The sequence below is a fragment of the Strongylocentrotus purpuratus genome, unplaced genomic scaffold (genome assembly GCF_000002235.5).
Source record: "Strongylocentrotus purpuratus isolate Spur 01 unplaced genomic scaffold, Spur_5.0 spur5_scaffold_7, whole genome shotgun sequence".
NCBI classification, from domain to species: Eukaryota; Metazoa; Echinodermata; class Echinoidea; order Camarodonta; family Strongylocentrotidae; genus Strongylocentrotus; species Strongylocentrotus purpuratus.
The window spans coordinates 22619958-22638125 of record NW_022145613.1 but is presented as its reverse complement, the minus strand read 5'-3'; positions in this window follow the sequence as shown (position 1 = coordinate 22638125).

The window sequence follows — 18168 nt, the reverse complement described above, 5'->3', positions numbered from 1 at the left end:
TCCCCGATGTGTAAATTACAAGGTAAATGTTTTCTTTTAATGAAGATTTTAGATAGGAAAATGAAAGTGATGGGAGGAATCTGTCTCTGGATTCAAATTTATGTTTGCAGATTATCTAAGGTAAGGGAATTTGTTTCTATTTTCTTTAGAGCAAAATACAAAAGATGAGTAGTTTAGAGTGCATCTCGAAACAGGAAGGAAGACGTTGTTGTCATGGTGAGCATTTAACCTGAGGATGAAACCTTCTTTTATTCATCACACCTATGGCGATGTGTCCTGGAGTAGGCTTGACCTTGTCCTCTTCTCCACCTTGTGGGTGGAATGTTACTCCTACCTCTAGGATACACGTCTTTCTCTCTCTCCCTCTCTCTCTCCTCCCTCTCTCTGTCTCTCTCTCCCCTTTCTCTCTCTCTCCTTTCCCTCTCTCTCTCTCTTTCCTCTCTCTCTCTCTTTCTCTCTCTCTCCTTCCTCTCTCTCTCTCATTCCTCTCTCTCTCTCTCCTTCCACTCTCTCTCTCTCTCTTTCTCTCTATCTGTCTCTTTCTCTCTTTCTATTTGTCTCTTTCTCTCTCTCTCTATCTGTCTCTTTCTCTCTCTCTCTCTCTATCTGTGTCTCCTTTTTTCTCTCCATACCTCTCTATCTCTCTCTCCTTCCTCTCTCTCTCTCTCTCTCTCTCTCTCTCTCTATCTCTCCCTCTCCTTCCTCTCTCTCACTCTCTCTCTCTCTCTCCCCCTCTCTTCATCTCTCCATCTCTCATCGTTCTTCCTTCTTAATCTCCTGGTCTTTAACTCATTCTTCCTGTTCGCCCATCAATGACAGTCCCTTTTTTGTCACCTACGCTTTCATTTGTTTGCTGTTTATTTTTTACTCTCCTCTGCTATGCTCGTAATTTCCACGCACTGTTTCTTTTTCTATAAATACATATATCTCTCTTTTACTTCTTTATTCAGTAAAAACATGTTCTTTCCAGTTTGATTACATACATTTCTTCTTTTCCCCCTTTAAGATATTTGTTCTTCATAGTTTTAGAGTTGGCGTCTGCATGGTTTGAGGGTATAATCTATAAACTATATATATCTAAATGATTCATTTGCGATCTAGTAAAATATTTACTCGTCAAAGAATCATGAGCATCTTCTCCCGAACCCGCGCATCCTCGCCCCAGATTCGCTTAGAATCAAATTAGGTATTGATAGTGTGTAGAAATGGAAGACGGAGATTTGCGCTACGATTCTTCCTGACGTTGGTTTTTATTTCTCCTTGGCAAGTTTGACCTATAGCTTAATTTGTTAGTGTTCGCCAAGTAGAAGACAAATTAATATATCTCGCTACAAATTAATTGCATTTCCTTCACTCCGTTATCAGAGTAGGATGATAACAAGCACCTCTATAGTGACGAACTATTCCATGAAAAGGCAAATTAAAAGAGAAGAATTATTTTGAGATTGAATATAATGAAGGAAGAGTTGGAGCTCACAAACACGAAATTATGTGAGAACTTCGTACTCCAGTTGTATGTATCACCTCCGCAACCGTTTGAAATACTTAGTATATTGTAAGAAGGAAATATTTAGCTTTAAAATTGAAACAAGGATTTTTGTTTGCATTCAAGTCTCTATTTGTCGCTAATTCACGCAATACTTTTGTTTTTCGCTGTATCAAAACAAACTCTACCTTTAATATTGTCTTTGTGTGTGTGATTGTGGTCACAACATTTTTCACTTTTTGCACAGTCATTTTGCTTAATCCAACACCCAATTCAAAGACGTATCTCTCAAAGTATGGAAGCAGTACAAGCCCATATTCTTTTGAATGTCTGGCTGTAATGGTGTGTGTGTTTATTGTGTGCGTGTGTGCACGGTGGGTGGGAAGGGGGGGGGGGGGGGGTCAATGCAGCATATGCAATTGGTCTACTCTTCACTGTTTGCCAAAAATCATAGTATATCATCCTGTTTCACGAAACCTGTAAAAAGATAATAGAAACTATAGGCCTAATCTTAGCATAAAATCGCAATAATTCCATTCCTGATACCCCCCTGTAAATAAAAATATGTCGGCATTTTTTTAGCGTTTGCATTATCTTTACTTTAAAAAATCCTCCCTCACTATTCAAAATTGTCCACCGAAACAATCTGTACTATACCAGGCTTAAAATATTTAATCAAGTGACTGAACATATCAATTGTGACTTTAATGAATTCTAAAATGTTAGTTAATTCAATTATTACATCTATAGTTTGGTAATAATGCACAAAACAGGGGATTCAACACTTATATTTTTGGGGAGACGTCTAAATGTCGTTTGAGTGACAAAGTGGAAAGGCGAACCCCTCTTGGGAGAAGACGTGACGGGCCGAAGTGTTCTAGGTTACACTACAACGAACCCCGGATAAAGCCAACGTTACTTTCATTTATCGGCAGATAGATAGACAGGACTTTAAGCTTATTTTAACAATAATAATAATAGTGAACATTTATAATGCACCATGTCTGTCAAAAATGACACTCCTGGCGCAGTTGTGTGGAAATTCAATAATTGTGGGCATACGACCATCAAGTAATTCAAGAAAGAAAGTAAAATACACATAGATTAAAGTTTAACATACTTCAGGACATAATTTGCAATAATAGAATAATAAAATACAAAGCATATTACAATAATAAAAGTTATATAAGGGTAGTACAATGTAAGACATAATTAAAAAAACTAATATGTTCTATATTTTCTATACATTCTGCACTTAATGTCAGCCAAAAGGCTACATGATGTGATTTTTGATTGTTTTAAGAGCCTGAGAGGCCACATAAATGAATCCTAATCATTAAACCATCATTTGAATAAACATTATCGTTAAACTTTTTGTTCAGAAATTGAGTACATGTAGCTCGACTTTGATGATGTGACGCTTCCCTTTTCTGTCATCAAGGATATTACTTATTCATATACACGGATGATGCATACTAAATCTTTCCATACACGCAGTTCCCTCATAACTTGTTTGATTGAAAATTGTGCAATGATCATTTGGATACATGCCTCCCTCGCTCGTAAGTCAACTCAACATCAAGTTTATCACCATTTTTAATTAAAGAAAACTTTCAAGGAAGCCTGACTTAAACCACGATTTATATATTTTCCATGAGGTACTGATGGAAATTATTGCTCTCTTTAGTTTCGTTCCAATTACATCGATCATTCCTGGTTATGGTAAAATGTATATTTTCTGTCATTGATGTTTTTGTTGTTGAATCTCTCCCCACCCCCTCTCTCTTACACACTGTCTTGGTTCAAACCCTTCCTCTCATGTTTTGTCTTTGTGTTGTCTTTCTTTTTCTCTCTGTTTTCCTCTCTCTCTCCCTCTTTTTACTCGCACCCCAATTTCTGTCTATTATATGTACCTCTTTATCCACCCCTTCTCCACCCTACAATCATCTTACAACCCTTACATTTTTATCTCTCATTTTCTATCTCCCCTCCTTACCCTTCCGCCAGTCTATTCACATAGCTACCCTGCCAGTACATCTTTATCCTTGGAGAGCCGACCTCGTTCTTTATCGTCCTAACATTCTCCTCGGCATCATGAATAAAATGTAGGTGAAGCGTGTATATCACTGGGTACGAAGTGGGAATATAGATATCCCTTGGTTTGCATGGCTGCTCATAATGGCGGTTTTGATTTTTCTTATTGATCCGTCACATTTAATTTGTCTCTGTCCCTTTCTCCATTTCTTTCCATCTCTCTCCATCTCACCTCCCCTCACTCTCTCTCTCTCTCTCTCTCTCTCTCTCTGTCTCTGTCTCTGTCTCTGTCTCTCTCTGTCTCTCTCCACCATTGTCTCTGCATTCGTTTATGCGTGTCTGCGTTTATCTGTCTGATATGTCCGTCTCTCCACCTGGAAGTCTCTGTTTATATTTCAATCATTTTGTTTTCTTTTTCTCTTCTCGTATTGTCTTCCTCTCTATCCAGGTCCTCTCAATTCTTGTTCTCTCTTTTTTCCATTGCCTAATCTTAGTATCGGAATGATTTCGAGAAATATAGCTTTTCGATGGTTTCCAATTCTAGCCTATTTCATGAAACAGTTTATAGTTCTTTTTTATAGGGGGGTCATTTTCAAAAACCAATTAAATTTTTGTTTCCTCCTCTTTCGATATATGATAGAAATTCTATCTATGTTACATGCGCCGACAGAAGAGAACGTTAAATGTGCATGTACCGACACATTTTCATGAGTACCGATATACTATCAAACGCACCGACAGAAAAGAGATAGAAAGTAGGGACTCTACACTTCCTCTGCGCTAGAATGAATGGAATATCCTATCTCTCACTTAAATCATGATACTAAACGACCGGAAGAAGTGCAAAATTAAAGTGATTGAGTAAGAGCGTATCCAAAATAGTCAAACAAGGCGGGAATTACTGGTGTTAACTTAATATGGGGACAAACACGAGTTCGTCAAAAATGGCGTTGACGGGTGTTTTGTCTATTTAGTGCTGACCCATTTTTCGTTTTCCTAATTTAAATTTCAGAACAAAAAATATAAAGGGTGGGGGGAATGTCGACGTCAGCAACTCCTCTCACACACCCACACACCCACTCACCCACGCACTCATTCGAAACATTACTGTGTGGAACGACTTCAGTCGTGACAGCTTTATTTTATAAAAATAATCTTGATGGAGCACGTCTTTAATATGGACATTATATTTGAATAATTTGAATAATTGAAATAACATATTTATATAGACGAATTAGGATTTTGTTTTGATTTGTTTTGTTTTGTTTTGTTATGCTTTGTTCCGTTTCTTGTTTGCTGTTAAAGGTAAGGTCTATAAAGATTTTTAAATTCCAATTCGAATAAGTGTTTGCACTATGGGTAGGATTTTGAATACGTGCTATATACCTTATATTTTCTGTTATTTTAAGCGCAGCGAATGGGGTTGTCGACTTTAGATAATAACATATTCCCTTCGACATATACAGCACAGGAACGTGAAAATGGAGCTGCTGTATAGCCAAGTCTTTGTATTAAAGGTCCATATTACATTAATGGGAACCTTTGCCGGTAAAAGGTAGTAATTCCGACACATTTAGAAACACATTGGTCTAATATATCATAATTGTTAAAGGAAAAGGATACACTCGTTAACTAATCTAAATATTCTATAGGCGTAGGCCTACAGGCTCGGATTCTTCAGAGGGGTGAGGGGCTCTTTAGAATATTAACTTTCACATTTCTGAATTGAGCGAGCGAGCAAAAACTTGATTTTATTTTGCCGGACTTTTTTTGTTGGTGTATCAACAATTACTTTGTATTTATTATAGCAATTTGTTGCAGTTTTGTAATCAAAATATAATACATCCTACTATTACGATTCCAAAGATACCTTAATGCCCAGATATTAATGAATTAGAAACATGACCGCTTGGTTTTAGGGACATAACCAATGAGAATATAACCAGGGAGTATGCCTGACAAACAAAATGAGGCAAGTTTTGTGCATGCATCTCAAGTTTTTTTCTTTCTTCACCACGAAAAGCAATGCTGTAAAATAAGCACAATAAATCATTTTTCAATTTTTGTTAATTTCAAGGACACTTCCCTTTAGGATAATTACCTGATTTTTGGCTATGTTATGCGCCACGAGAGGGCTAAAAGCTATGACAAACTGATTTAAATCTTGAAAAAGTGAAGAGACCCCCCCCCCTCCTCCCCATCCCCCACCTCCTCGCTTGAATGATGTATGGGGTAACATCCAGGAGAGGAAAAGCCCTAGGTTGTATCTCCATTAATATACATTAAATTAGCTCTATTGATTGGTGATGTATGTGTTTCAGTTAGGATATCCTTAGGTCATGCTCTTTTACGTCTCGCAGGATTGGCAGGTCTAGGCTTTCGTTAACCCTCCGAGCAGTGTAATAAATAGCGCCGCATTTATAGACTTCAGGCGAATGTTTTCACTTAATCTAATGAGAGACTTGAAAGCGCTTTGAAAGAAGGAAGATGAAAGAGCCAGGGTATAAAGTGTAACTTCGGAAGATAAATGGTAGGTGAAGAAGAAAGATAAAAAGGAGAAAGACGAGTAGCGAAATAAGAACAAAAGAAGAGGACAAGACGAACAACGTAGGACGAACAACAACGACCATATTACAAGAAAAAAAAAAGAGAAGAAAAAAGGGAGGAAAAGAAGAAGGAAAAAAAAACGGAAAAAAAACACATAAAAGGCATACATACGCTGCTTTGTTACAGCTGTTTGTTTTTTAAGATGAATGGCAAAAGAATTTTCAAAAATGTTGGAAAATAATGGATTTTTCATTATAAATGACTTTTAGCTTTGTAAAATTGGCAGTTTGAGCAATTAAGGAATGTTTTGAGGACCTTGTAATTTACAATAGACAGACTGAATTTCGGCGTAATAAGCTCCTTGGTCTAGAGATCATGTAGATAGCGATGTTGACGGGTTGATGGCTACTAGCTGAAAGCTCTTTTATTTTATAGAAAGTGTAGCTTAATCTGCCAAATCAAGAAATGGTTATCAGCACCCCCCCCCACCCTCCACCCACCCACGCACACACACACACACACACACACACACACACACACACACACACACAGCCAGTGCAGTCATGTTTGTTTAATAACGCAGGAAGGAGGTATCAATGACACTAGGATGAGACCGTTGTCTTGACCATGATCGGTCGGTATTAGATGATGACGGCAGACTGAGCATTTGACAACCTTGGTTAGGCTATTGACAGACAGCCAGGCGTAAAGGAATCCGAGAAATTGAACTGATTATAAAGTTGCTGGGCTATAAAAACAATCTTCTGGGGTAAAATGAGATGCGAAGGAAGAAGCTGATGTACATGTATATCTAAAAAAAAATGGAATCGGAGCAATGATCACAGTTCGTAGGTTCCCGCTAGAAAGACAAAAGTCCCTGACGGATTGGGCACAATGACGCAAGGTCCCCGTTGCGGCTTTGACTTAAATAATCCATTATTTTTTATTTTTCGAGTAATTCGAGCATGGCGTAATCTCAACTCCAATCGTGGATGAAGGGAAGAGTTAGATGGCTTTCCGAGTAATGTGCATTGCCGCAGGTAAAGTAATTGTTTGTGACAGTCCGTATAAACGTGAGTGAGTAAACAAAACTAAGAGCTAAAGTACGGTAATGAAGCGAATTCGCCGGAGAATACCTGTGACTAGGCACACAACATGCTAACCTTGGTCAAAATAGCTTTTTACTGATAGCCTGATAAAGGCGAGAAATATTTTGCCGAGTCCTAATGAATAACAATTTGCAGCAATGGTGGCAGCATGGTAAACTAGCAGTCGATATATATTTTTTCATTTCTTAATTTAAAAAGAAAGTATTATAATGACCGACCTGCTGCACGAAACTGTAAGGGTCAATCAGGAGAGATTTCGATTTTTAAAAGAGTAACCAGAGATGCTTGTCAGTAAAGTCTACTTTACCGTTCGACTAAATCATGAATAAACATGTATAACGTATGGAATAGGGCCACAACATCTGGCGTGTATCGCGCCAACGTGACTTTAATCTTAATAGTGCTATAAAGCGAGACACTGTGAAGGCGAGGCAGAGAGCAACATATTGCACGATGTCACACCTGTTCCCAAGAACTCTTTAAATTCACCGTCCCCCGTCTCCCCCCGTCCTGTGTAAGTGGATACTCACTGATACTTTTAAAAGACATTTCGACAGATGATGACGACGACGCTAAATGCGCCCATGTCTGCAGCCCGCCGGTAGTCAGACATCGATATCAAATAGCGATCCTACCAAAATCCGATCTCCCGGAATTGCAATCCTCTTAAATGAGAGCGGCAGCGGTGGGATGCAGGAATTGTTTAATGTTCGACGTAACATTGCAATTTTGTACTTTCCTGCTGTCTCACCTGTCTTCTCTCAATGTAGTCCTTTATCTCGCAAAGAGAGTCGATTATTCATTTTGTGGCACGATCGGCAAATAGTCCCGCTCTCTGCGCGCGAAAACAAACCGCCATGACCAGTCTCCATTTCGCCAGCTCTATAATGGCGTTTTGATTTGAATCGCATTATCTCTGTTGAAAAGTTTTGATGATCTTCTAAGAAATGTCCAACGTCTGAACGCGAATTAAATTCACACCGTGGTGAAGATTCATACATCTAACCACAGAGTAGGATCATTTCTTAATATCCTTACCGATCAACAGGGTCCACTTAAGACAAAGCGGATTTCTGGTAAATATAAACCGCTCACCGAATGATGAACAATTCTCAATATAACTTTGTATTAAGATTATTTATTTTGTTATCAATACTCTACAATTCTATCAAACTTTTGTGAAATATCATTTCTAACCACGAAGTGTTCGACAAGTGATCTGTAACTTTTCAAATAATCACTAATTGTCATCTTGCCAATATCTTTTTCCGATTTATATCATCAATATCATTATCATCGTTATAAGTTTCAATTAGTTTTAATACTATTGCATTTTGTGCAGTATCCTTGTGTTATTACTTATGTAAATTTCACTCAATTTAGCCGCTAGGCTGCCATGTACAATGCTTATTATACCACAATAAATAAATAATCATAATCATTATCATCACAATCATCACAATCGTCGTCGTCATCATCACCATCATCATCATAATCTTCATAACTATAAGCATTATCACCACTACGTCAATGACAGTTGTGTTAAACATACTGGGCAGATCCATTTTTTATTTTGTACCTCTATGACCTTTACTAAATGCAGGCACATAGAGTAAGTCGCTACCTTTATTGTATAGCTGCATAGTTATGATGCCTACATCGACGCGTCCAATTACTCATGATGTTTTAAGCTCCATCGCTGAATTAACTTTTCTGTCAATTCACCCGTGAGTGATATTGCAACAATATCATTATAAATAAGAAAGTGGGGGACCTATTTCTACTGGGCATTCATGGTAGGTTCAATATCTTAACTTATGAAGTAATAATCGTAAGCCATTAACTGCTCGTTTTACTTTCATTGACATGATGACATGACATAACACTCATACCAAATGATATAGAGTGTGATGCACTCGACGTTTTCTCCTCTGTATATTTTAAATGCGTACATAGTCTATACAATTTTGTTTATATTTGGATCGTTACTCTTTGGTATGGTTGCAAAATGTCGAGCTTTATCTATCAGACAATATCAATGTTCTTTTTGGCCTTATATTGTCTATTTTTATCTGCTTTGTCTTCTCTTCCTTATGGACAACCTCGCAAACTTTCTCTATGAGGTAAAACCTTTCCACCTCTCTCACCTTTATCTTTGTACATGTATAATTATGTCTTTGATGTAACTTGGTCAATCACTACGTCCAAACAATGTTCAGAATGGCTAATGTTTAACCCGGCTGGGTGCGTCGAGAGCCAGATGTATGGCTTGAAAGGCCTACTCTAAGAAATGTACTTAATCCGTTGCCTCACAACACACTTATCGTGTTTTAATCGCAGTCTTGAGCAGGGGTTAGGGTCTATTAAATGCTACTAGCAATGGACATGATATATCGTCACTGATTACGTCACCGTGCTATGAGTTATCTGGACATGCCGTCATTTGGTTGAATGTACGGTATGAATCATTTAACCTCGCCTCATAGTATATTCACTTCTACGGAGTGCCATATTGTTCCGCAGAAACATGCGATCACACACTTTGTGGACTTTCCTGTAAGTATAAATTAAAACACTTTACATGCACCGATCAATGCAAATGAACGTAAAATATGAGTTACAAATGAATTGGCAAAATGATTCTAAGGGGACAAAAGTTTTAACGTTACATTGCTTGGCTGAGAATTTGTCCAGCGTCACTTAGAATAGAGTTTATCATTATCTCATGATTTGCAAATGAAACTTAGCTCTCCATATGCCCACATGTCTGTCTCTCTCCCTCTTCTCCGTTTTCACTTTGTATTGTGTATATGTATATCTGTAAGTCTGTATGTCCATATGTCTATTTATGTCTGCTTCTTCACCCTCTCCCCCTCTCCCTCTCCTTCTCTCACTCAATTTCTCCTTTTCTCGTTCATTTTATCTTTATCTTTGTTTCTGCGTAGCGATATGTCCTCAACCTACATACACGTATCTCGTTTTCGCTTTTGTGAGTGTGTGATGGTGCATGTGTGCGCGTGTCTTTCCCCCTTTGTTATTTTTTCCTTCCTTTATGCCATTTCACTACTTTGCCGTTTTATGATTTTTCATGCTAGGATGAATGGCATGAGAGCTAGCATATGTGAGCACTTTTGACGCTTTCCTGTGTCTTTTGTTTCCCTCGAAGGAACCTGCGGTTATTTCTTTCCAATCAAGCAGAACATGACGGACGTTAATCGACAATTATGGCCAGGGGAAAATCCGGTGCAAAGGCGTGAAAAATCCAGAATTACTTTTTAAGTAGCGGAGGCTAAGCAACCAAGCGTCACCACACCTGGGTGAAAAGGGGTTCACCCCCCCTCCCTTACCAAGTTATATTGAATAGTTCTGTATTGCATTCATGACTTTCTTTGCTAGAGCTAGGCTGAAATACTATACATCATTACCTCTAACATGAAGTGACATGAATAATATTCAATTGATACCCGGTATCATATTGCCCTCTTCGACTCAGATGAAGGAAATCGGTTTCCTGTAAAATATTCCTTGAATGCCTCACTGCCCTTTTAGGTAGCCTGACTGAAGCAGGGCGGGGGGGGGGGGGGGGGTTCAAAAAAAAACTTTCTGCACTTTGTATATTAAAAAATGCGCTTTATAAACCGACATCTTGATCTTTTTCATTTGCGTAGCATTATGTTGAATTTGCTCTCTTGTGTAAAAGTGCTAGTCATGTCAATCATTACATTCGGAATGATATTGCTTCATGACACTCATCCGGTATAAATATGTGTTCCTCTCATCTGTCGACATATTTAGGTCACAAAGATCAGGTTAAATACACATAAGGTTTGAAATTACAAGAGCCCTGCCTTACTTACTCATAATACAAATATCGAGTTGATTAGTAATAGATGAATGCAGTTATTCTTTTAGGATTAATTTCGCGTCACTTTTCTCCTTCAATATTGACTTGACCCTCCGACCATGACGGTTAATCAGACAATTTCGAGAAAAGATGTTTAATAGAATTGATATACATGTAAGATATGCATTAATCAGAGCCCAATGTAGTTAGCACATAAAGCAATTAATTGGATTTCAAATAATGACAACTTTAAGCATCGCTGTTTATAAGGATAGATGACATTAGGTCGTTATTAGTTTCATTGTCACCCTTGAATTATGCTCCCTTTACTAGAGAGAGGGGAACCTTGAAGGCTAGGGCAAAGTGACGGAAGTCTGGGACTGAAGAGTGGTCCCAAGCCGGGAAATATGGGACCGTCTCCATTCATTTTACACGGGCCCACACTTCCTCTCACAATAAAAGCAGTGTGGTCCAAAAGGCCCACAATTCCTGGAAAAATTCATTTTCAGATCTCCTATTTTTCATCCCAAGTTTTCATTTTTGTATAACCGTTTTATGTTCTGTAGTGTTTTGCTGAAAATTAATTACCACGAATTATTTCATAAAATGCGCTATAAACCTTGACATGCCGAGGGGCCGCTACAAAAATATTGCAATTATAAGGGGAAGGGAACAAAAGCACCAAGCTATACGCACACACAAATGAAAAACAAAATGCTATGTGTGCGCAAGCATTATGTACTGTATGTCGTATACCTGCACACATTATAGTTTTCGGTCTCGCGGGCCTTCGGTCAACTGGGCTGTAACCCTCTGCCAGTGTGAACGAGAAAAGTTCCCGTAGATTTCACACTTGACCCGTTTAGACGGCGCCAACGTTCATCTTGACTCTATGGAAATGAACTATTCTTGGCATTCGCAACTGCCTTCATTAGCCTATAAGATGAGCAAAGGACAAAATGATAATCTGGTACTGGACCCCACTACCCGTAATGTACCTTGGCAGTGTAAGATCTGTAGTGTGCACTATTCATGCAATGGTTTTATAATGATGTGATTATTTCTAATCGTTTTGCCATGTGTAGGCACAAACCCTTTGTCTATATTTATCATTTTGTGATTTAACGTAATACATGAGGCAGATAGTGGTGGTGGTGGTGACGAGGGGGTGGGTGAAAAACATACATCAATTCAAGACGTAAATGTTTAACATTTACTTGCAGTATATTATACAGAATTACGTGTATTGTATTTCTCTTATTTCATAAAAGGTTTGAACTTTTATGAAGCACAGAAGATATCTTTAAAAATATGCTTAGAAGTTGTTTTTAATTATTCATGTTTAAAATAAACATATAATCTTAAAACCTATACAGGCAAATTTTTGGTAGGGGCATATCCACTCTTCCCTGAATAACAGTTTTTGCATGTTTTAAATTGTTGTCGGCGAGCAAAGAATTCTACCCTTTATAATGATAACCAATTCACCAAAATATACCAAATAATGTAAATTAAAATGACAATATACGACCTCGTTTCCTAAATATGAAGCAGCAGGGCTCGAAAATTGACAAGTTTAAAATCTTCCCTACCTTGAAAGCTGATGTTACATTATAGTTACAAAAATTAGAAGGAACTATGTAATACTTTATTCCTCCATTCAATGTGATACATTATTTTATATTTCTACTTCTACCGCCATCGCCACCACAATCATTCTACTGATAATAATAATAGTCCTATTATACATAATGCACCCAATCGGTACAGATGAAAGCTTATCGATTTTAGTTCTTTGACTGAATATTCTTTAATTAACACATCTTTTTTCCATCGTGTATTTGATCTTACCTGCCTTTCTGCGGCCATCACGATTAATTGGCAAGAAAATTAATTGGAAGAGTGGCATCCAATATTTCAAATTAATTACAAAGATATAATTTCACTATCGCTATCAAGAGAATCTGTAAACGCATCAACTACTTTTACAGCCTATGAATAATAACCCCCTCTCTGTCTCTCTGTCTCTCTCTCTCTCTGTCTCTCTCTGTCTCTCTGTCTCTCTCTCTCTCTCTCTCTCTCTCTGTGTGTGTGTGTGTCTCTCTCTATCTCCCTCTTGCTACCACACACTCTCTCTATAAAACGCCTTTCCATTTCTCTATTCTCCGTCCCTGTCTCTCACGTCTTCCTCCATCACTTTATTTGTACATTCTTTTCCCCTTTCTCTTCTGTCATTCACCACCGGTATATCTGTCCGTCATCGACCTTCCCCGGGCAAGCACGTAAGGCGGTGGAATAAGAGTCTCAATCCCGTAAACCTTCCCTACTACAATGCCCTTTTATGCATAATCACAGCAATCGCTTTCCTTCTTAAACTAAAAAAAAATGGAATTCACTGAATGGATAATTTGACAGTTATGTTGTATCAACCAGTTTGACACTGAAATTACAATAAATTCTAGTGATGTAAGGGCATTTGGAGAGATTTTGACTAATGTATAGTAAATTGTTTATTATAATTGGTATAAAAATTGGTATCTCATATATATATATCTGACGCCGCCCCCCCCCCCAAAAAAAAAAGAGAGGATATAAATGAAATACATGTTATAGCAATAAATGCTCAAACTTTTTTTTCCAGCAGAGTGTTGTCATGTTTGGAAAAAGAATATGTCTGACGAGCAAAATGGAATATAATAAACATATTGAATGAGAAATGCCGCCGAGTTTTTTACTGTGGCACTTTTTTGTTTTTGTTACCTTTGTAATTCTTTAGTAATGTGCGTAAAATCAGTCGAATGACCAGGATGGTTCACTTTGATGACTTGTTTAGGGTTCTTAAAATAACTGGGAAAATATGACACTATGAGATAATCGCATTATAACTTTTTTTAAATCAGTATGCATCAAAATCTGCGTGAGGAATATCAAGTATACACCTAAAAATCATTTATATATAATAACGGCCTTTTAACGAAGAAAAATAAAAGAAGAAGGAAATATAACGAAAAATGTATACTAATCGCAGATAACTCTTTCTTAACACATGTGTTATTTTTGTCTTTCTTCCTTTAAATTCGTACTTCAGGAGACTGATTTTGTTTGGGGTTCACTTAATGGATGGCTCCTACGTTCGGCTCATTGTATATCAAACAACTTAATAACAACTTTTCCTTCAGGCAATAATAATTAATTCCATTTTCAAGACGATATGGTGGAAACTATTTCATGATCAAATATATAGCAAGCAATTACGATGAAATTACCTTAGCCACAAACGATAATATTTCGTGATAACACAACATCCCATATTACTCAAAATATTGATGATAATCTTCCTGCGGAAGTTCCTCACATGACTTTGTTCAGTGACATCATGCCTGGTTCATTCCACAGGGCATAGAATAATTAGCTCATGAATACAAATAAACTTCAGAGAAAATGACTTTTACTGGATAAAGATAAAAAGAGACGACCGATAGGTTTAAACCTTTAATGAATTTGAAGGGGGCGGGATGGTTACATTGACAAAAATAGTGTGATTCGTTCATAAATAAATAAAGTTTCCTTTTTCTGACAAGCACTTTTCATTTCTCATCATTTCCATGTCATAGCATAATGCAAGAGATTAGCTTTCGATGATGATGATGGTGTCGAAAATACTGATTTGGTGACACTAAGTCTTAAATGCTTAACTGTAATATGAATGATATAAAGAAAATCGTCATCCCTACGTGTTTTTGTTTGCTCTTCCATATTTCACTCCGATTAAATTTTATTTGTATTAGTATTTGTAATTGTATTCGTTTTTTTCGGAAGGGGGGGGGGGGGCTTACTGTTTATTCGTGTGTTACTGTGCATACAATTTATACATGTTTGCAGTCTAATACACCCCGCTCTAGTATTGCTACAATACATACTGTCACATACACGCACACATACACGTACGCCCCTTTATTTGTATTATTTTGCTGCTCTCGATTACGACAGCGTATGACCTTAATACGAGATGATCGTGCATTTTCTTGTTCTAATTTCTTTCATCAAAGACAATTCACATTTTGAACAGAGATTAACCAAAAAATACAGGGGGAGGCATAACCATCAGTCCGAGAAGAGGACTTATTGCTTTCTTCAATCATGTAGTTCATATCACAAAGTCTAGTTTTTATTGCCTCTTGTCAAGTCAATAATGTACAATTCCTTCTTTGTAAATCTATTGTTCGGATTTTTTCCTTCAATTTGCGAATTCATCAAATGAAATCCGACTTCAGGATATGTTTTTGCCCAGACAGTGGTTTTACAGATTTCTTTCATTTTGGTTGATAAAAATAGCAACTTTTACACATAATCCACTGTTACTTAAAAACTTCCATTGTTCTGTCAAATTTCAGATTTCATGTTGCTAGATATTTTTGGGTACAACAATTTTGGAATTTCTTTTTAAAAAGGAAGAACACAAAGTATTTGGTTACCGTTTTTAAATCTTTGCTTTTGCTGATTATGTTTTTTTTAAACAATATGTGGCAATAAAAAAAAAATGTTATAAAAGAAAATGATTAATACATTATGTCGCCTTTAGGTTTGAAACAGGTTTTCACATTGCTACACCCTCTTGGATGATCGTTTGATTTTCACCTTGATCGAACCTTGCCTGTTATTGATATACTGTGGTAGCTTAGAGATTCTTCTCATGTTATATTTAAACCAACATACAACTTAATAACTTTATATCCAATTTGCAAAATGTTCCTCCATGGATGGAAAACAGGAGAGAAAAAAGATGCGAGGGAAGAACGAAAGACAGAGAAATGAAAATAGAGAAGAAGAGAGAGAGAGAGAGACAAAACAGAGAGAGAGAGAGAGAGAGAGAGAAAGATTCGGACTAATTATAAATTGTGCATTAATGAATGGCATGCCTATTTCTTCTTTGACGCGTATAGGTGTGCATCTCTTCCCTTTCACTATCCCTTTTTGAATAAATATCTTAAGTCTTAAACGCCTTTTAACTACAATTTTGTGGAAGAAAGATAGCACGTCATACTTTCAAAGGATCTTCATCTATTAGAGGGGAGGGATCGTAAAGATGTTTTCATCATTTTCTTTCGGAAAAACATTCGACTTATTGAATACCAAATTTGATATTGGATTACTTATTCTGAATTTGTGATATAGACCTGATTCTACATTTGCAATTCCCTCGTCGAATATTAGGACGATTCGGCTAAACTTGGTAACAAAATATGCATAATAATCTTCGAAATATGGCTTTTACAATTTATCATTCAGTAATCCAAGCCTTGTCAATATAATGCCGTTATTGATCCATAGCGAGTACGGAGAGAACAAATCGCAAATGGAATCTTAATAGATAGAAAATGGAAATAACTAAGAGAGCTATCATTAATCTTAAGGGCTTTTGGATGGGTGTGAAGAAAACAATCTTGTCACTGATATCTTCTTAAAGGCATCGTTTAACAATTTTAAATCTAAGATGCATGGCCCTACGTGTTATTGGTGTTTGTGATATGGTGTAATATTGAAGCCCTTAACAAAAAATGCGCATCAAAATGATGATGAGGTGTCTCAAAAAAGTAAAAATCTTTGAGTGACCGATTTTATCATACTCATTTCCCCCAATGTTATTTAAAAACACCGCAAGGAAAACGAAAATGAAATTTCGATTTCTAATCATAAATATCTTGATAATCAGACAGGCGATCGGCTTGTAAAAGTCATGGGATTCCTGACTGACCTAAAGGTTTATAATTATGATTGCAGCATGAGCTTAATCCAAGATTTTGTTTCAGAATCTGAGGCTATATTACCGAGTCACTTTAAAGCTGTGTTGAATGTAACAAATTGACCTGAAACTTCCATTGTGTGCCCCACACATAGCGATAGGCTTCTGTAGTACGGAGTAGTAAGAAGTGAATAATCTCTATTATAGGCTATTCGTGAAGCACTATCAGCACATTCGAACCTCTAAAATCTTTCCGATATTTCTAAGTCTGTTCAACTTACATCCACTCAATGATCCATCAAGGAAAATACCAATATGTTGTTGCTTGTTATTTAAGAAAACGACGTGTTCATGCAGACAGAATTAATTTACAATTTTAGCATTTTCTGTTACATTAATACCATAAGGCCGTATTGACGCTATGAAATAAACAAAAAGCGGTCAAATATTGTCACATTGGCAGTATACTTGGCTTGGCTTAACCATTTGATGTTGTAGTCTAATAAATGAGATGCTTGTCACGTTTGGTCACAACATTAGATACGCTAGGAATCTAATTGCAATACCGATACCATGCGGCGAGGTTATATTTGGCAGCAACAAAAAAAAATGATTAAAATGCTACATGAGATAATCCATACATTTAAGTTATTATGCCTTGAACAAAGTTGTGTAGGCGATGACCAATTTGTAGTGGAAGGAATCGCTTTGCATTGTGGCATAGGCATGATAAGACATAATTAAAATACAATAACATAATTTTACAAATCGGATTCTCATATACTGCTTCTGGTTCGATCAACCTTTGTGGTAACCGAGTTCAAATTAAAGCAGATCATAAGGAAATAAAAATACATATTACGATGTTGAGTCGTTGATAGCTTAGTCATACGCCCTCAAAGCTAGCTACCATAGTATTATGCAAGGATTATATTTACCTTCTAGGGATGTATATTGCATTTATTTGTGGAATAATCGGCCCGTTACCCTTTCACGTAAAACAATGAAATAAATTATATCTAAATTCAGGTAGATGATAGATTGTTTGAATTAAGCATTATCATCTCCCCGTTCATTTATCCTCTTTCCCGGTCGTCCTCTGATTTGTGAAAAATATCTTTTATCTTTCAGAAGAAATTAAACATGTTCTTACTAAAACATGTACCATTTTTTTAGGGCGTTGAGATGACATTGATTTTTTCACACTTAGAGGTTTGTTTTTCTTTTCTTTTTAATTTTGCCTTGTAAATTTTTCACAAGGACCTAATTTAATCCTACATGATCGCAATTCAACGGTCCAAGAGTAATTGCTCGTATTTGACTGTTACACTCGACTGCCTTGCAATATCTGGGAAGAACAGAGTCATTCAATTATAGGCTCTGAATAGAGCGATCCATCCGTATT